Below are 21448 nucleotides of genomic sequence, written 5' to 3'. Positions count from 1 at the left end.
TGTTTTTTGTTTTGTTTTTACAATTGGGTAATTCTGTGTTGCTTGTTGACAATCAACTTAGATGGCTTTAGAAGGATATTAGACCAGTTCATGGAGGTTAAGGCCGCTAGCCATGATGGCTCAGATCCTGCTTGCGTGCTTTCCATAGGCATCTGGTTGGCTGTTGTGAGAACAGAATGTTGGACTACCGGGTAGACAGGCTTTACTTGTGTAGGGGGTTAGAGAAGATGACCCTCGGGGTCTCTTCCAACTCTACAATTCTGTGATTCTACAATTATTTAAATAGGCAAGAAACAACCATGCAACAAATTACAATCTGCAGGGCCAGAGAAGGTGTCCTTGAAAACATTAATCACTTGTAAGCTGGTCATCCATACTCACCCATATTGTGTGTGGAACAAAGCAGTGCCTAAGCAGTCTTCTTTCTCTAAGGTTTGAAGCTGATGGCATGTTTTAACAAAAATGTGTTACTTGAAAATACACACACACACACACACGTACACACACCAACTTTTCCTAGCAATGGTGTATGTTTAAAATAGACTTGAAATGCACATACGTATTCATTGACCCCAAATTATTACTGATATCTGAAAATATCTTCTGCCACCTGTTTGCAAAACTTGGAAAAATATAAACAACACCGTTCTTATCTGGCAAGGGAAAAAATCAAAGTAATAAGTCAACGGCAGTGCATAGGGCATGGAGCTAAAAATACAATGTTCTAGTTCCATGTGAGGCCATTCAGCTTAATAATTCTTCCTCCCATTAGCACACAACTCACTTTTTAGAGTGGGGTAGGGGGTGGCTTAGGCTTTTTGCAACCCTAATATTTTGTTGGAAAGCAATGGAAACTGAACAGTATTTCAGCGCGAGAAGAATCAAGTGTTTGGTGATGCCTGTGAGATGGGAGCCCAGATGCAGCACCTTTGCTGACCTGCTAACAGACAAGTTTTGAGCAGGTGGCAGTTGTTCCACATTCACTGATCCAAAGCAAATTGGTGTGTATAAGACATTAATAATCCTAGTGGCCTCAAACAGCCAGCCAGAGAGTCATAGATGGCATTACAGAATAGAAATAATCTGAAGTTAAAAGCTGTGATCTTGTATACGAGTAGAACTCTCTTCCAAAGGCAGTGAGATTCCTATCACAATGCCACTTCTGTGGGAAGCTGCCAAACTACAAATGGCAATGATTTAAACTATCAAAATAAAACAGAAACATATCCGAATAATTATTAAATCATCGACATGAGCACAAGAACGTAATAGCCTGCTACATATCTAAGGTTGTAAAACATGGTAGAAGCCAAGCAAATGAGGAGCAAGTCAATGCCGCAAGTGTCGTTAATGGAGTTGCTGTGTTCTAACCCATAGTCGTTGTCATCCTGGAGAAACTCAGCACTCTATCAAACAGGCAATATATGTTTCTTGACAGCTGAGCACATTTCCTCCAGGGAATGCAATCCTAAGCCAGTGCAGACCCCAGGGCCAGCCCAAAGCATTTTGGCGTCTGAGGCAAACCATAAAATGGTGTCCCCCTTTCCACCAAGGAAGAAGGGTGAGTGAAGATCTACAACACAAACAAGGGGGAAATAAAGATGTACACTGGGATCCGCCTCCCCTGTGGATCCTGCCACCTTAGGCAGTCACTTTGCCTTGCCTCTTGCGTGGGCTGACCCCCCCCCCTTACTTCACTATCCCCATATCTTCCTCTCTATCTTCAGGCATTGCAAAGTGTTTGCAGGACATGTTGCCTCTAAGCAGGTCTAAAGCTTGTGAATACCTAGAGGTGGGAAGAGACACCATCTGGGAATCCTAGGCATAGCATCTTGAGCTGCATCGTGGGATATACAGTATGAATAAAAATGTAGTAAGTTGTTACGCGTGGATTCAATTATCATCATTCTCAGTTGCTATCAAATGATTTTCTAAGAGCCACTGCAACTTCCAATTCAATTTTGAGCATCAGATCCATATCAGCATTCATGTTACAAATCATATGTATTTTTAAACATGCTGAGATTGATGATCCATAGATCTGTCTTTATTAAGAAAATAATGGTTTTCATAAGTATTCCATGAACACCTACACTCAATAGAGATATTAATCTGGCTGCAAAAGGGGGAGAAGCAGGGCTGTGGGACACTCCATTGGCTCAAGTGAGAGATCAGCACCATTTAGTTCCTTCCCACCTTGAGTTGTTTTCATTCAAGATGGCTCTTAGGAGAACTTTGTAACTTTAAAAACCAGTGACGGTCCTTGTTTGTTTCCCTCCTCTTCTTTTCCTCTTGTGTTACGTATTTCAGATTGCATTTGTCCAGACAGTGACTATATTCTTGATCTTATGGAAGCCATTCTGGGAACTCCTTCAATATTAACTCCTCTTCATGTTAATATTGTCAAATGAGGGCGTGAACTTCTAATCACCATTGGAGGAAGCCTTAAGGGCAATTCTAGTTACATTACATGGCACTGTAGATGTGTTATACGTACACTATAACCACTAGCAAAGATATCATTGATGTCTACCCATGCAGATGTGGAAATTCATCTGAAAGTAAAAAAATATATTCCCATTTTACCACCGAGATTTCCGACCATATTCCATTGTGCTGTATTTACATTAGGTATCCAGAATGTATGCTTAATTGGTAAACTCACACAATGACTCTAGACTCTTACATGCCTGCTTGTGACTCCCCATCTGGTAGTAAACTTGCATATGGCATTGAATTATTCTGCACTGCACCAGGTAATGTTGCCAATTGTCTGTCTATTGTCTTTTCCATATATATATTTAAATACATCACTCCCATTTATTTCGAGTGCAATTGCTTTTGCCTTTTTAATTCATTTCCCCCTTTTCTATTGCCTGAATTTGTCATGGATGCCATTATTTTATTCCCTTCCCCTCCCGAAGAAAGTAGATGCCAGCTTAGATTCAGTCCCGCAAATAGGTGTGGGCAACGTGCCAGAAGGCTTCTCACCAAGGAGGGCAGCTGCTGTCCTCTCTCTGAAGAATAATTCATCACCTCCTTGAAACACTCTGCCTTCATTGGCTTACAAACACAGAACTGCAGAACCTGTGGGCGAAGCTGGTGGTTCTGTGGAGTAACATGTGCTGCATGGCACTTTGCCACTGGGATGTCATTTATTCTGGGTTTCGTATAAATATATGCACACTGGAATCCCCATTTGCGCTCTCTCTTTGAGTTCTGGATCCAAAGAATAGCCAATATACAACTGGTTGATTCTTGACTTACCGTAATTATTATTATTATCCAGGATTCAAGAACCATGACATTCATGTTCATGCACTACCTTTGCAAAGCAGGAATTGAAGCAAGCTTGACAGAGCTGCCCAAAGAAATTAAATTGGACTGAATGAGCTATAGCAGTGAAAAGCAACACACTTTGTGATTCTAATGATTTCCCTGTGTTAACAGCACGTGCCAACTTGTGCAACCCTGTAGCGACATGTATCTTTGAGAGGGGAAAGGTGTGCTGCTAAGTGGTCACACTCTTTACCTGTAAAGTAAACCCCCTTGAACACAGTAGGATTAAATCCAAATCAATGTGCATAGGGTTGTGTTCCGAATGCCTTATCTCAGTCATAGTCATCTACAATGATGACAATAACAGAAGCCAATATTATGCCCATTTACAGGTCAGCTGATTCTGAAATATAATTTATATAAGGCTTTAATTCATGGGCTATGCTAGGATTCAAAGCTCAGTCTCCCAGGTCCAGAGTTGTGTGAACTTTCTCTATCAAGCACCTAAAATTCCTGGTACCAGGTGGCAGAGATGTGGGGACTCTCTCCATACAGGGTAGACTTCCATCCTCACCAACATCATCGGGACCCAAATCGGGATGCTCCTTTTGCTAGACCAAAAGACACTTGCTTTTTGGTCTCACAAGACCAAAAACAAGTGTCTTTTGGTCTGGCGCTCCGGCGTGAGTCAGTAGACTTGCTCCAAAGTGCTGGACCAAAAAAAGATGACATTCCGGGATCCAATTAGAAGCCAGGATAGGCTTCTGTAATTCCAGAATGTCCTGTTTAAATCGGGTCTGTTGAGTGCTATGCACCTCATAAGAACCTCTGTACATGATGGCAGCCCTTTGGAGCAGCTTTAAATTGTACCCGGGTCCTGTCTGTAACATGGTATGTTGGCCCCCTATTTCAAGCTATTATTTTGCACCCCTTGCTTCTTTGCGACATTCTTGCTCACGTTGCTGACAGCACTTGCTGGAGCTCCTGGTATGTTCGGCACATTCCGTATGCTTTACAAAATGACTGGCAACTATCATAGCCATCAATCAGTCAGAGCTGCAATGCCAACAGAAGTCTGGCAGGGTTACATTTCTTTGAACATACATCCACTGGCATTCCTACTGGCTTGACAGTGATCTCTTGTGTTGGTCCCGCAGACTGTTGAAACAGACCGGTTCCAGTACACAATGCCTTCAGCTACTTCTTCTCATGACATAACCTAACTAGACAGTTATATTTTGACTGGCTGCTGTACGCGTTTGATTCTAAAACCATCCTCTGTTTGCAACATGGCACAAATAGCATAATTTCTTAAGCAGAACCTTATTTGAAAATAGATTGTACCCATAGGAAAGTATCAATCTACAATTGTCCATATGGCTTCAGACTTTCCTAAAGCTGCCCCGTCTGTCTTTACCTTCCACATTAATTTAATGGAAAAATTATAAATAAGACGACTTTTTTTAACCATCTTAATCTCTGGCAGCTCTTAGAAACAATTGCCTTGAAACCTTCATCTGCCTTTATAATAAACGAATCAGTATTTGGTTCAAAGTGGGGCATGATGCCTTTTACTACTTCTGTTAACGTTATTTTTGCTGATGAAACAGAATGTAAGCCTTTGAGTTTCAAAAGTCAGAGAGAGAGAGAGAGAGAGAGAGAGAGAGAGAGAGAAATCAGAGCAATAAAGCGATCTTGATTATGTTTGAAGATGACTTTGTTAACAACACATTTCAATCATAACAAACCTATGTTTTAACAAAAATCCTTTATCATCTAAATGAGTCCTGGGGAACCTTTGGCCCTCCAGAATTTGCTGAACTACAACTCCCATCAACCCTAGCAAACCTGGTGAATGGCCAGGGATGGTGTGAGTTGTAGTTCAGCAACGTTTGCTATGATGATGAGAACTCAATATCTGCTTATAGTGCAGTCCTAGACATGTCTACTCAGAATCTTACTCATGTGAAAGTGTGCTTAGGATTGCAGTCTTAAGTGATGTAATTATGTTGCATTAAGAGCTGCTTGCAGAATACCTCTTTAATATAAAAGAAGTGATCAACCCACCAGTGCTACTTATCCACTAATGTGCACCATCTATTTCAAGTGAAGATGGGGTAGAATCCAGGAATGTGGATTGGATAGTGGGAACATGACTCTCCCCTCCCCCCGTCCAATCCATCGTGGTCCACAAAGAATCCTGCAATTCATACTTTATCGAAACTTACTGAAGAATGGGGAAGGGGAAGGGGAAGGAGAGTTCTTGCAAACCCCCATGATGGGATGTTAGGCTTCAGGCAATAGGACTGTACGCTGCAAGCATGTGGAATTGTTGCTATCCATGCTCAGAACCAAGGGGAATAAATTTCCCCTTGGTTCTCAGCAACTAATTTTTTATATTTCTCAGCATCCTTCCATCTTGCTGTGTACACTTGCGGCAACAGCCAGTCTTGTGCCTGTTGAGCACTCCTCCTACACAGACACACCTTTAAAAGGTTTAGAAAAGCAAGGGACATCTTACAATACCATTGACAGGCTTGGCAAGAGTAAATCCTCTAGGCCCCGCTTGTTCTCGTAACTATGATATTAGAATTGAGATGTGGTTGTGTTGATTCTGAATGGATCCCATTTTAAATCAGGTTAATTTGGATTTCTAGCTATTGTGCTTCAGATCAAGCCAGCTCAATCCAATCTGTTCTGAATAATCAGACATGAAAAAGTATTGTCTATCTCTTAGGTGTGAGAGAGTGTATGGCTGCATATACACTATACATGGACGTGTGGATCCAGAATTGGCCTCCACAGTCACTTACGGACCCATTGTTAAAACCGATTTTCATGGAATACAATATTACTCGGCTACGAGTGATCACCAAAGAAGAAGAAAAGAATACATGGCTTCCCCCAAAGATGCCAAGGAACTGTAGTTTATCCCTTGCAGAACTACAATTCCCTTAATACCCTGCAAACACCTTTAACAAACTACAGTTCCCAGGATTCTTTGGGGGCAGTTGTGTCCTTTAAATGTGTGGGATGTACACAGCCTATAATTCCAGTTACCAGAATACTGGGCATCACCAACAGAGAATGATTATCTTTTATGAAGCCCTTCTTGCCAAACTGCACGGCTGGAGCATTTTTATGACCACTGCCAGAAGAAAGAGTGCCAGGCTAGATGGACCAGTGGCCTGATCCTGCACAGCAAGTCTTATCGGATAGCTTGCTAGCTGCTACAATGAGCTCGGATGCAGTTGGCGTTTCATAATATCCATGCTCTATGCTAGAAATGCCTACTTTTGTGGTACTGTAACTAAAGAGGATGAACTAAGGAGGAGAGAAAAAAACACAGCCTGCCCCACACAGCCTGACCTGTCTCCTACTGAACATCAATTGAAACTGATTGATCTAATGCCTTGCATCTGCCAAGCTGTCATTCAAGCCAGGGGGGATTTGGATGAAGACAAGGAAAGCATTGTAAAAATGACTTTCTGATTTAGTTTACTGAGCCAGCCTTGAACTCCTTCTAGGTATACTAAAATCAGCTTATAGGAAAGACCAGGTTTGCTGGGAAATGGCTGCCTGGATTGCAGGGAAATTTTTGCGTTCTAAAGGGTGGTGGGTGGTGGGGGGAGAGTCCCTTCGATTTGTGCCTAAAATGTATGGGATGGGGGAGAAATCCCAGATGTCTGCTGCATCGAGAGAACATATACATGCATTTAAAATGCTTGTATCATTACTTACAGATGTAATTGTGAAATATACTCTTTTTGCATTCAAAATTAAGGGCAGAACAGATGGCGAAAACTCAATTTAAAGCAATATGTCCATTAAAATAACCCATGCCGCTTGTGCATGTTACAACAATTTCTTATTCTTTATCTCCATTTCTAGCCAGTCTAATCCAGAAGGCTGAGGGCAGGAAGCAATATGTAACCAAACAAATTACAGAAGACTTTCAGTAGCACTCTGGGCACCACCCAGCCAGAGTTAAACCTCAACTGCTGCCGCTGAAATAAGCCTTAGAAGTGCTTACTTTTAGCCAGGTTGCATCCTGACTGTTTTGCCATAGGTTGTGATACAAAGTAGAATGCAGTTAAAGCAGAGAGTATATTTCAGGGAAACCAATGGCTATATTTCCCCCCCTTCAACCCAATCAGCTGTTCAGTTCTCATTCGGGTGGTTAAACCAGAGTTCTTCAGCCTTGGGTCCCCATTTGTTGTTGAGCTACAACTGCTAGAATCTCTGACCATGGTTTAAGCTTGCTGAGGATGATGGGTGTAGAAGTCCAGCAACATCCTGAGACCAAGGTTGAAGAACACTTGTCTAGACTGCACAACCTAAAATTATAGGTGTGGACTTATATGATTCAGTGTTCCACCCTACAGAGAATACCCTCCACTCATCAGATTAGATACGGTAGGTCGTATAATTATCACTTTGACATCTGGATACAAGTCCAAAGGATTTAGATAACCTGTAAGCTGGTGGTGCTGTGGTTACACAGTAATTAGGTCAACCTGATAAAATTCATATGAACTAGAAAATGTGAAGGGCCAGTCCTAATGTTAGGCAGAGGGAGGCAGCAGCAGCAGCAGATGCTAGAGGCAGTGAGTAGTGGCAAGTTTTCAGAGGACAGAGCTGTATGTGTCACATGGTCTAGCCTTCAGCCTCAAAGCTAGCTTGCTGCCTTCGTTGCCAGTGCTAAAGTGAAATTCAGCTGCCAGTCTGGTCAGCATTTGTATGGCAGTGGGGGGCACCATCTTGAGCATTGCCTCAGGCAGCAAAATGACTTAGATCAGCCCAGGAGGCTTGTATGAAACCCAGTTCTGAGTATTGTAAAGGTAACGTTGTTACAAAAAGGAGAAACATCCATCCAACTCAATATTTCAGCCTTACACCCGTTAAGTGGGTCACTGTCATGCCATCCCTGTTGGGAACGTAAAATTGTCATATTGTAATGTGTAAATTTAGTTCATAAAGGCCCTGTGGAGGTTTTTAGCGTGACATGGGTTCTTAGAAATATGTCAGGGAACACATCTCTGTAACATAAAGATGTGCATTTTCTGCCAGATTAGGATTTCCTGTTCTGTGGAAGCAAGAAGCTTATTGTGCTTGAAAGGGGTTTTGTTTTGTTTTTTTAATATATCAAATCTGCAAACCTTGTGCTAATTTGTAATAATTTCTTTCCATCTGATTTCCATTTTGCATTATGTTTGCTGCCATCCAGAACAATAGCTGGGTGGACGTAATTGGTCTCTTGCCTTTGATGGTTTGGGTTGAACACTTCAAAGAGGCAGACAGAACTCTCTGCTAAGCAAATCACAGCACTTCTTCTTTTCCTTACTCATTTCTGAAATAGCTTTCAATTAAAAAAAATTAAAAGAAAGATGGGGGAGGAATAAAAGCAACACACACCTTACATACATGCTTGGTTTTTTTAATGGGTTCTTTCCTTTTTTAAAAAAAAAGTTGTCATGTTTGATATGGTTATTACTCCCCCTTGAGAAAGGACTGGTCGTGTCTTGGCAGACTAAGAAGTTAGAACATTCTTGGCAATAAAAATAATATTACTTTCACCTGGGGTAAATCAAGTATTTTTTGGCTTTAATGCCATTGACAGACAACCTAAAACACAATTTCACCTCGAGTATGTCGCTGTGGTAATCTCATTGCTGAGCAACAATGTGCAGAGCTCAGTAGACCGGGGACCAGAGAACCAGAAGAGACTCTGATGCGTACTTGCCTGGAAGTAGAGTCAGCATCTTCAAAGTCCAGTCCAGTCCTAGGGTAGGGCAAACAACAATCCACATAGTCAGACAGTCAAGGGGTCAGGGAATCTGATAATCAAGGATCAAGATGAGCAGGAAGCTGCAAATTTGGGCCAAGAACTGCAATCATTGTTTCCAGCATCTGACTACTGCTGGAAGCTCTGCTTAAGAAGGCTGGAGCCAGCTGGTTCTCATCAGTGCCTTCTCCTCTGTGTCCTTGAAGGCTGATCAGCTGCAGGTGGAGTCACTCGGCCTTCTCCCCCTTCAGGCTGCTCTTCAGCACACATAGCTGACTCCTGGCCCATGACAGTCACTTGACTGTACATGTCTCAATTAACTCCACCTCAGGTCAACAGGACTAGTCTGGTTGCATAAGGTCAGCCAAACTGTTGTGAGATGCTCAATTCTAAGGGACCTGCTTCAGCTGTGTAGAGATGCACAGAAGAGGAGGACGAGGAGGGGATGGAGGAGGAGGAGGAGGAGGAGGAGGAGACACACAGAAAAGTCAAGCAGCTTGTGGACTGGATATTTCTTAGACCATGGGTGGGGAACCTCAGGGCCAGGACCAAATGCCACCCCACCCCCGGCCTTTGCAATCCTCCCTCCCTAGATCACCATCCCTCTCAACCCCTAGCCCTATTTCTTTGAGAGTTTGCCTGGCTGGAATATGTCCTTGAACTACAATAACATCTCTAACTTGCTTAGAGAGGGGGGGTAGAGGTGAACAGGAGGTAGAAAGTAGTTTACTGTACAAAAGTGATATTTGCATTTTTTGCTCCACCCACTCTTCCCTCTGGCCCTGCCTACCTCTGTCATGTGCCTCTCAGAAGGTTGCCCAGAAGGGTATGTGGTCCTTGAGTTTGTACACCCCGCATGATCCTCCTTGTCCACCCCCCCATCCAGGATGTTTCTGGTCTTAGCTGCCCATCTAGAGCGGAGGGAGACACATCATGCTGCCCAGCCTAGAGGATAGACCCAGGAAAGGAGAAGAAGCAGGAGATGAAAATAAGGTAAAGTATATACTAGTCAACTCACAGACAATTAGTAGACTATTGCTATTTAATAAGATCCAGTGGGGAGTTACAGGATATTTTAACTTTCCTAACACACACAGAAATTTGGGCTAGCCTATATGTTCAAGTGGCGTTGTAGGTTAAACCACAGAGTGTAGGGCTTGCTGATCAGAAGGTCGTCAGTTTGAATCCCCGCAACAGGGTGAGCTCCCGTTGCTTGGTCCCTACTCCTGCCAACCTAGTTCGAAAGCACCTCAAAATGCAAGTAGATAAATAGGTACCGCTCTGGCGGGAAGGTAAACAGCATTTCCATGCGCTGCTCTGGTTCGCCGGAAGCGGCTTAGTCATGCTGGCCACATGACCTGGAAGCTGTATGCCAGCTCCCTCGGCCAATAAAGCAAGAGTCGGTCACGACTGGACCTAATGGTCAGGGGTCCCTTTACCTTTTATATGTTCAAGTGTACCATTTCCCACAGTCTGTAGTGCACAAAAAAATAGTATAGCTACTCAGAATTCTTTCTTTATTTGTTTTTAAAAACATACCTTCAGTTTCTCTTTTATATATAGGTGTCTATTTGGTACAGGAAGAAACAGGCATCATATCATCTATGTGGAGATATTTGGCTGGCTTTTGTTATCACTGTAATCTCCACAGTACTTTCTTTAGTCTTGGTTCAGATGCTAACTGGGCACCAAGCAATTGACACCCCTCCCCCATGGCAGTAGATAGGGTGATTCCAGTAGACTTGAGACCTGGCTAGGACTCTGTGGGTTGCTGGTCGCATGAGATGGAGCTTCTACATGGCAAGCGGACATGAAGCTGCTAACATTTGCATGATTGTCACAGCTCATAAAAAGGGCCACTGCCTTCACACAAATTGCAGCAGCTGTGTTTCCTCACCCTTGTGGGGACTCCCATTCACCCATGTTCACACAATCTCTTCTGGGCGGCCACCATCAATGTACAGGTGAGATCAGAAATATATATATATATATTACATTTCTGATTTTCTGATTGGTCACAGGATTTAAACATATAAAGGTAGCACTGGAAGGGATGTGAAAAACATACACAAACACAGTGGTGGCTTGTGCCGATTGGGACTGGTATGGCAGAAGGCAGCGAGGTCCACAGTAAGTGGGGCCAGAACTAATGACAGACAGATAGGTGGGGACTGATTGATGGTAGATTGAAATTGGTGGGATAGCACACCACTCACCCTAAAAGACCAACTTTCACATACATATTTAAATACAAATTCCCAAGCTCCAAAAGCAGATTTGAAACTGAAATTTTGGCATTTGATTTCCAAACTCAGAATCTGTGATTTAATACAATATTTTTTAAAAAAACGTATCTTGGAAGGGCAACGCACAAGTTTAATTGGCAAAGCTAAACTTTTTGGGAGGGATCCTGTCTTAGTAAGTTGAACTGAGGTCCCAGCTGGAGAGAAATCAATAGCAACTGTGTTCATCTAACTTAGTTTAGATGCGTCCATTTGTCAGCAGAAAAAGCTAGATCCCAAAATACATTTCATTGTTCTGAATTTTCCGCTTAGATCCAACCTTTTTGTACTTAAATAAATGTATCAAGCTGTGTCAAGTTCTAGCACCTACCCTATTAAGCATAAGTTTAAAGTACATGAATATATGACTTGGTAGGGGGAAAAACAGCAGGTATTTAATGAGGTTCTTAAGAACTTTGCAAACATGTGACTTGCTTTTTCGGATACAATCCACTTAGTCCTGCCGCTCAAGTGCCATTGAAGTGAATGGGACTTATTTAGGAAAAGTGTTTGTCTGAGCAATCCTTTTATTTGTCATTCTCTGGAGAAGAAAAACAATCGCTGGCTCTAAGAAGATTCTGCTCTCTTATTATTTTCAGTCTGAAACCTGATTAGTTTTTGAATCTGAACACATAACAAGGCACTCCACCTCTTTCATTACAAAATTTCACCAAGAGTATAATGTGCTTTTCAAAAACTAGAAATATGCCGAAGGATAAGGTCACCAAGTCAGATTATGACTCTATTGTATGCCGAATAAGAAATGGTCCCTCCTTTCCCACAAAGTCATAATAATCTCCTTTCCTTAATAACAAGATAAATTGTTTTCCTGCCTTATTCTGAGAGCATAGGTAGAGAAGAAAAGGGAAAGGTTGTGTTTTGTTTGGGTATTTTTCTACTATGGATGCCATTTTAAATCTGACATTTATCTGAATGGGCAGAGGATAGAAACCTCAGTCAGCTCCTTTCGCACCCATTCTCTTTTTTTGAGGGTGTGTGTGTGTGTCTTAAAACATCTTTTTTTAATCACACTGCTGTATCTTTTCCCATTCATTGCCAGCTGTTTCGTGACATATCTGTTATCAAGTAGAGTTTCTTCAAGGAAGTGAAGAGGCAAAGATGCTACTTTAATGGGCCTCCTCTTCATCGTCTGCAAACACCCTTCTGGTAGGATTCTCTTCTGCTTTCCCCCAGAAAAAGAGAAGCAGAGATGGGGATAAAAGTATGTGACTTGGGAAATTATTTAGTTTTCAAATCTTCTGAAGACAAACTTAAAACCAATGTGATGTTGAAAAGATAAGCGTTGCCCTTCATTTCTGGCACAGTATTAAGCATTTACCATTTTAAGAGCAACAAAAAAAACCACTTCTCCTTACCATTACAAGCAGCTCCATGGCACAGACAATTGAATTGCTTATTCAAACAGGAACTAACTGCAATAGGAAAAGCAACAGCAATGGTGTGCTGTCAAAAGGAAATCCTTGAGGGTTTATTGCTATTATGGTCATGGTGACAGAGATTTAGGGAGCAATGTCTGGCACCCCACTGGCAGAGAGGGGGGTCCTTCTGCCACCAGAGGCACCAGAGGCAGGAAGCTCTGTGGGTTGACCAGTAGGGATGGAGTAGAAATTTAATTCAGATCACATTTAAAGGTGAAATGCCTAATTCACACTGGCAAAAAAAAAGTATGAATTGAAACATAGCCATTGCAAAAGCCAGAAAAGTTAAATTTTTGCACTTCTCTGAATTTTGCAATACAAATTTTGCACTTCTCTGAATTTTTCTAACATAGTTCTCAAGTAATGTATATACCCCCAAGATCAAGTGTGAATGAAAATTCATATGCTACGGAAAACAATATACAAAAATGTGCCACCTGAAGGCAAATTGTTTTGGAATTTGTGTATTAAAAATTCTACATTAAGAGAAATTCACCCTAAGATGCTGATGAATTTTCACAAAGACTTTTTTTAATGCAAACTGATGTGCAAATCTGAACTTCAGCTTTTTTTTGGGGGGGGGTGACAGATTTGCGCATCCCTAGCATGGATATCCAATAGGCAAGATTCCCCCAGCAGTGGAGGTCAAAATGGTGGTTTGTGGGCAGCTGACAACTTGAAGAATCCTAATTGCTATCCTTTTCCTAATCCCCAAAAGGAGCCTTCAGCAACATCAGGCCTGTAGCTGATGCCTTAATACCCTCCCAGTAACTGCAATGGGAGAGAAAGGAGGGGGGAAACATCCAAAAAGGGTAAAAGGGATATACGAGTGTGATGAAAGTGGCCTTCTGTACAAAGGTGAAATTCGCACATAGTGCTGTCCTCTTTTGCCTCTGGTCCACCCCCACTGGCGTGTGGTGCATAGAAGGGAATGTCCCCTTGCAGTGAAAGAAGCTTTCCACCCCTGAATTGGACCAATGACTTAGCTTTCTCACCTGTTTCTGGGACTGTGAAACCAACTCTTTCCGCTCAGAAAGCATCAGCTGAAGCTCTTGCCTGCATAACTATGCAGCGTTTCCTGTAAAAAAAGCTTTTGCTTTTACCGACGTCCCATCTTGATTTTAATTCAGTGATCTCCTGGCATTCATCTGCATATTATGTAAGTGCTATAAAGTACTTTTAAATAACTCTCTCTGTTGCCTTTTCCACCATAAAATGAACCTCCAAATCCTGCTGGTGCAAAGCTGGGCACATTCTGTTAAATACAGGTGCTATTTTTGTTTTCTTTCCTCCCCCTTTCAAGGAGCTATTACTGCTTCCCACTTGAAAAGCAAGACCCTCTTGGTAGAAGTATTTTTAAGACGAAAATAAATAAAGGAGAAAAGTGGAATGGAGTCAAACAGGCAATTATTTGTAATAGAAAAAACTATTGATTTTTTTGCTTTTGATACATAGTCTAAATTATCCCTCAAGAAAAGTAGTAATGAATCTTTAAGCAGATTTATTGGCACTAGCCATAAAAAAATGTGTTATTTAACTTCAACACTATCACATTTTTCCATTTCCATTTGATATAGAGATGGAACAGTGAGATAGACATTGGACAGAGAATTTGATTCAGGAGCCAGAAATGTTCTAAGGCTGCAGTCCTAGGCAAGAAGTATGTCCCATTGAGCTCAGTGGAATTAAATTGTGATTAATGTCCTTAGGATCATTCTGAGCATACACACTAAGCTTTGCTACTTCTAGGCCTTCTACAAAGAAAGTGCATTTTAATATATCACTTAATCCAGTAGTCCTCATCTTCAACTGAATTGAAGCCTAAGTGGCCTAAGTTCCAAAATGGTGTCCAAGCCTTTATTTGCTTAGGCCAGGCATCCCCAAACTGCGGCCCTCCAGATGTTTTGGCCTACAACTCCCATGATCCCTAGCTAACAGGACCAGTGATCAAGGATGATGGGAATTGTAGTCCAAAACATCTGGAGGGCCGAAGTTTGGGGGTGCCTGGCTTAGCCTCTGAAAACATTTAATTACGATCTTCACAGGAATCCACAGTTGCCCTTGTCTCTTCCAAGCTATCTTCCATTTTTTTTTTTTTGTCTTTCGTCTTTTGTACTGCCAAAAGGTAGATTGTAACGTCCTTGGTGAAGGAGGCTATCTTTTTTTGCTTATGCCATTCTGTTAAGTACACTGATGGTTCTACATAAATACAAAGAAACAGATTTTCGTGAATTGCAAAGAAAGATACCCTGCCACTGACTTGTTTCTTTTAAAATAGCAAGGATCGCTTTGCAATTGCAATGCAAAGTCCCCAGTTTAAAGAATCAGAACAATGGCAGTTGAAGGGGCCTAAAGATAACCTAATCTGATATTGTATCAGGTAAAAATCTATTGTACATTTAATACCATAACAAAATAATGCATTAATCCTGCACCCTACACACATCTTGATCCCACCAAGGGGTGGACATCTTTTAGATCTTGGTAAGGCTTAAATTGGGGTCTGGCAGTTTTCTAGGTGGAAGGAGGGTGCTAAATCAGAAAGACACCCAAATTGCTGGGTGCCCCAAATATAGTGTGGAAAAGTGAATTTAAGATTGAAAAACAGAGAGGAACCAAAACAGACCCATTCCTAACGAGCAACCAACCCATTCCTAACGAGCAACCAACATGCACATATGGGGTGGGGGGCAGGGGGTTGAATAGCATGCATGGGAATCTGGATTGCAATCCACACCACGTGTGCCTGAGCACTATATCTCCATAGAAATGTTGAGCTGCCTTCTCATCTCACCGGTTGGAGGATGGAGGATGGGTGGCAGCTAACAGATTGAGGTTGAATCCCGACAAGACAGAAGTACTGTTTGTGGGGAGGCAGGCAGGTGTGGAGGACTCCCTGGTCCTGAATGGCGTAACTGTGCCCCTGAAGGACCAGGTGCACAGCCTGGGAGTCATTTTGGACTCACAGATGTCCATGGAGGCGCAGGTCAATTCTGTGTCCAGGGCAGCTGTTTATCAGCTCCATCTGGTACGGAAGCTGAGACCCTACCTGCCCACGGACTGTCTCGCCAGAGTGGTGCATGCTCTACTTATCTCTCCCTTAGATTACTGCAATGCGCTCTACGTGGCGTTACCTTTGAAGGTGACCCGGAAACTACAACTAACCCAGAATGTGGCAGCTAGACTGGTGACTGGGAGCGGCTGCCGAGACCACATAACACCGGTCCTGAAAGACCTACATTGGCTCCCAGTACGTTTCCGAGCACAATTCAAAGTGTTGGTGCTGACCTTTAAAGCCCTAAATGTCCTCGGTCCAGTATACCTGAAGGAGCGTCTCCTCCCCCATCATTCTGCCCGGACACTGAGGTCCAGTGCCGAGGGCCTTCTGGCGGTTCCCTCGCTACGAGAAGCCAAGTTACAGGGAACCAGGCAGAGGGCCTTCTCGGTAGTGGCACCCACCCTGTGGAATGCCCTCCCACCAGAGGTCAAAGAGAATAACAATTACCAGACCTTTAGAAGGCATCTCAAGGCAGCCCTGTTTAGGGAAGCTTTTAATGTTTGATGGATTTCTGTATTTTAATATTTTGTTGGAAGCCGCCAAGAGTGGCTGGGGGAACCCGGCCAGATGGGCGGGGTATAAATAATAAATTATTATTATTATTATCACCAATGATAGGAAGTCTCAATATGCAAATGCATATCTCCATCTGATATATGTACTGCTACCTGCCTTTTCACCATAAGTGAGATTTCACACAGTGAACAGTACATTCATGTCTCTGAGTCTGGGTGCACTGGAGATTACAGCTGAGAATTTAAACCATAATAATTGCATCACACCTTTAAAAATTTGCAGAGAGAATTAAATATTTTCAATCATATAGTTCCATATTAATCCTTTACCCTTCAGCTTCTATGGAACTTCACATAAATTAATATCATTATATCACCCTCTATGTGCAGGAACGGTATCCATAGCTGCCAAGTTTTCCCTTTTCTCACGAGGAAGCCTATTCAGCATAAGGGAATTTCCCTTTAAAAAAGGGAGAACTTGGCAGCTATGACAGTATCTGCACAGTACCTAACACAAAGTGACATTGAACAGCAGCAGAGATAACTGCCTTGGTGTTCCTATGGTCACAGCTGCAAAAGTTACACTGAAATGCTTGTTTTTCGGAAGTCAGGCTTTCTTTTCTGATGGCCGGCAACTGCAGCCAACATGAGTCAATGTTTCTTAGTGCTCTATTTATGTCTCTCCACCAAAAGATATATGAACAAGATCTAACTCATTTAAACCACCATCCTGGACACACTGCCTAGAAAGGAAGCCCCATTCAACACAGAGGAACTCACTTCTGAGCAAATGTGCATATGATTGTGCTATTATTTCAATTTATTTCATGCAACAATATAAGCTTACTGGTTTCCCCCCGCTATACCATCCCTCTGTTCTGCATCTCAGTACCTTGTAGTTCCTTCAGTCACTTTCTCCTTATTCCCAAAGTGCTTCTTGTTGTCATATTCAGCCCCTTCTCTTGTTGCCAAGCCTCCCATATGTGAGATTTGGGTGTACCTGGTGCATCCTCAGATGATCTGTTGTTGTCAATATCTCCCTTATTGCTCATTGGTAGGCTCTGGGTTATTCAGGTGGCAGAATGAAGTGTGCCATTTTATAATTAATCCCTCAAGCATTGAAGGCATCAAAACAATCAGCCAAGCAACTTTAAAAATGTATTTAAAAATCAACAAATATAGGATACAGATGGAAGAATGGAAAAGGGAAGTAAATCGCTACTCTATATATACAGAATATCCTGATTTCAGTTTTTTATCAGTTCAATTATTCACCTAATTGTAGGAACTGCATTAAAAACACTTTGTTGATTTATTGTTTATTTTTCCCAAATTTATATTCTGCCCTTCCTCCCAAAGGAAGCAAACATATCTGTAATAAAAACACAATTAAAAATAAAATAAAAACACATTTAAAGCCTATAAACAATGTTTAAAACATCTAAAAGCAATGAAACACAATGACATATCTAACCAGTCATGTGTCTGAACAGGCTGGGTGAAACAGAAACGTCTTCAGCCATCATCTAAAAGAGTACAATGTAGATGCATGCTTAATATCAGTAGGCAGGGAGTTCCAAAGTACAGTTCCTTCCACACTAAAGTATGATTCCTTATGAACACAGGGCAGGCAGTTCTTCAGATGGGGGTGATCGAGTCGGCATCCTTAAGTAAACTGGTCCCACGCCATTTAAGGGCTTCGGATACCAATGGTACCACCTTGAACTCAACCTGATGGCAAACTGGCAGCTAATGCAGATCTTTGAGCACTAGTGTAATATGCTGACAGACTCATTCCTGTAGGCCAGTGATATGGCCAAACTTGGCCCTCCAGCTGTTTTGGGACTATAATTCCCATCATCCCGGAACACTGGTTCTGTTAGCTAGGGATGATGGGAGTTGTAGTCCCAAAATAGCTGGAGGGCCAAGTTTGGCCATCACTGCTGTAGGCAATTCTGCTGCTGCATTCTGCCCTAACTGTAGTTCCTGATCCCAACACAAGGGAAACTCCATTGCAGGAGTGAGTCCATTGCACTTGCTTGGAGTAGGCAAATTGAAACTGGTCTTTACTTTCCTGAATTAATTAGTCATGTGATGTCAGAAATAAGAAATATGACATTTTTACTGGTATTTGTTTACTGGAGATGAACTTAGTGATGGTAAACAACCACCAAATTGAAATAAGGCAATGCTGTGCTTAGGAATGCCAGATGTGTACATCTGCACAATGTACAATAGCAGTTGTGCACATTGTCTGCACACTACAAAGGGTGGTTGAGGCAGTCCATGGTCTTCGAGAACAGAAATGATTCTTCCATATAACCATATAAGGCCACTTCTGAACAATAAGCTCTCACACTCCTGATTCTGTGCTTTAGTACACATCTGAAAGTGCAGAAAACTATCCGGGTCAAAGAAACTACCATGTAGAATCATAGATCTCAGAGTTGGAAGGTATTCACAAGGGTCATCTGGTCCAACCCCCTGCAATGCAGGAATTTTTACTGCAGCATCCACGACAGAATGGTGTTTGTCACATAGCAACCATGTTGAATGTGGTTCCTCACAGAAGCAACTGCTGCATGAAATAGAACGGTGATCCGGTTGGAAGGAGGTTATTTCTCTAACCCAACACAATGGGTTTTTTCCACTGAGGCAGACAGTGTATGTCTCTGCCCTGCCCTCCAAAACAAGCCGTCGCTAAACACAAAAACAAATTCTGTATATTAAAACACTCTCTGTGCGTTTCCTGCCATATATTGCAAAATGATCATTGCAGCCTTTGTGTCAAGCTGAATTTCCTCCTTAAACAAACAATGTGTCAATGAAAAGAATGGACTCATGCTAACTTCTATTATCATAGACATGCCTGGAGATGAAGAACGTTTGATCTATTGCTACTTCTTCAGGGCAACTTTCCTTTCCAAGGAGGTCTTGTATCACTATATCCTCTGCTTCCATTCTGTCAATGTTGCCTTTGTTTTAGAGGCTCTTCAGTTAAATTAATATAGTGATCAAAAGAAGAGAACTGAGTTCAGGCTGGGTTTAGATAATAAATCTGCAGTCACTTTAGATGAGAAATGACCCGGCTAGAATCCATCCTTAGAGGTAAAATTTCCCAATAGGTAGGAAGGTGAAGGTCATGTTATTCAAGGCACTATATTAACCCACAGATCACTTTTAAGTTAGTACACAATACACGTTAACCAAATTATATAGCTGTTCAAACTGTGTTCAATGGGGATATGCGAACAAAATGGTGGAAATTGGTACCATCAGAAATGCAGATGGAATGGCAGAAGTTAGGGCTTACAAGCTGGATTCAAACCAATGGGACTTCAGGAACTTAGCTTATTTATTTAGGTTATTTGTATCCAACAGTACATCCTAGGATCCCTGCGGACTTCACAGTAAAATCAATAAAACAAAAAAATCTCAGTTTTAAGCCTATAGTATAGAGAAAACTCAATTTGCTAATACCTCAAAGACCCTTCTTCCCACATGAACCAACCTGAACCCTTGGATCTGATGCCCTTGACTGTGTGTCCCTTCCACAAGAGGTCTAGAGGGTGGCAACATGAGAATGGGCCTTTTCAGTGATGGCTCCACACTTGTAGAATACCCTCCATGGAAAGACTTCCCTTTTTACCCAGGCCTTTGGCCCTTAATGTGAAGGCAGCCAAGTATTTGTGGCCTCTTTTAGTGGGGCAGGATCTGTATGACCCACCTTTTATTCACAGAGACTTTTTTTAGGGTTCTGTTAGCTGTGTTTGTTGGTGTGTGTGTGTAGTGTAGTGTATGTTTTTGTATCTCTTCCTAAATTATTGGTATATGGACACGATAAAGGCTTGTTAAAGCCATGCAGTCTGAGCCTCTCAGGTAGACTGGGAAAGAACAATAGGCTTGATAATCTTCCTCCTAAGGTGAGGGGGAATGGCTTAGTTAAACCTGGCAGGACAGCTTAACCTCTTAACCTCTTCATGCATTAATTAGACTTAAGCATGTTGGTTATATGAGGCGTGTTATACCACGGTGGTCACATTTTACACTCAGAGCATTCCTCACTATTAAAGTGAATGGGGTAGCTTCTGCTGCTTGCCTATAGTTGTATATGCACACTGGGACAGCCCTACATCAGGGGATTAAAGCACATTAAAACCTAGCCTGAACTTACCCACATCCTGAGCTATATGTACTTTGCTCTTGCAAATGCTGAATGTAGTGGATCATTCAGTGTTAGTCATGTTTATACAGAAGAAAAGGACATGGAATATGAACCCTGACTTGAAACAAGACCTCTAAAGAACCAGCCCTTATGAAGGTGTGCTATTACTTTACTCAAGCATTACTGGTCTGTTGACATTAGAAGCAGCAGTATTTTTATAATGTCATCACTTAATAGCATAATATGACAGCATCTGTACATCTGATTAGCATAAATCAACATAATACCCACTTTGTAGCAGTATGGTATTGAAAACTTTAATCTTGAATAGTAGCAGATAGCAGAGGAAGGAAAAACAGCGATAAATTCTACTGGATCTTTACCAGATGAGTGTGTGTGTGTGTGTGTGTGTGTGTGTGTGTGTTGTACCTTACTCATAATTTAATGGTGTTTCATATCTGTACATGCTGCATCATCTAAATACACTTCCCTTAATGCTGGGGTCGACAAAGATCTCCATGGAGATCTTCTCTGTAAGATTTACAAGATTAAAAGAACAAATTTACTCAACCTATCAGTAAATGTGTTCATTTCTATTTCTAAGCACATCGGCATGTCTTGAGGAGCCCAAAGGGTCACCATGCATGGAGTCCGCTGCAAAAAATAAATAAGCTAAGATCATTCCATACCAGGCCTCCAGGTTTGAACTACAGAAAAACAGAATGTAAACTTTGGGAATAAGGTGTATGAAAGAATAACATTACATGGCACTTCTATCCCTTTTGATAACATAGTTCCAATTTGCTCTGAAATAACTCAAAGGTCGTGTGCTTCTTCTGAGACACCAAATATGCTTCCCTGCCTCTCGTTTTCCCATTTGCTCTGTTCTTATTTTCAATTCAGCAGATACACAGGGCTACATCAC

Source organism: Zootoca vivipara, chromosome 8 (genome assembly GCF_963506605.1).
Source record: "Zootoca vivipara chromosome 8, rZooViv1.1, whole genome shotgun sequence".
Lineage (NCBI taxonomy): Eukaryota > Metazoa > Chordata > Lepidosauria > Squamata > Lacertidae > Zootoca > Zootoca vivipara.
Note: the sequence above shows the minus strand (reverse complement) of the source record.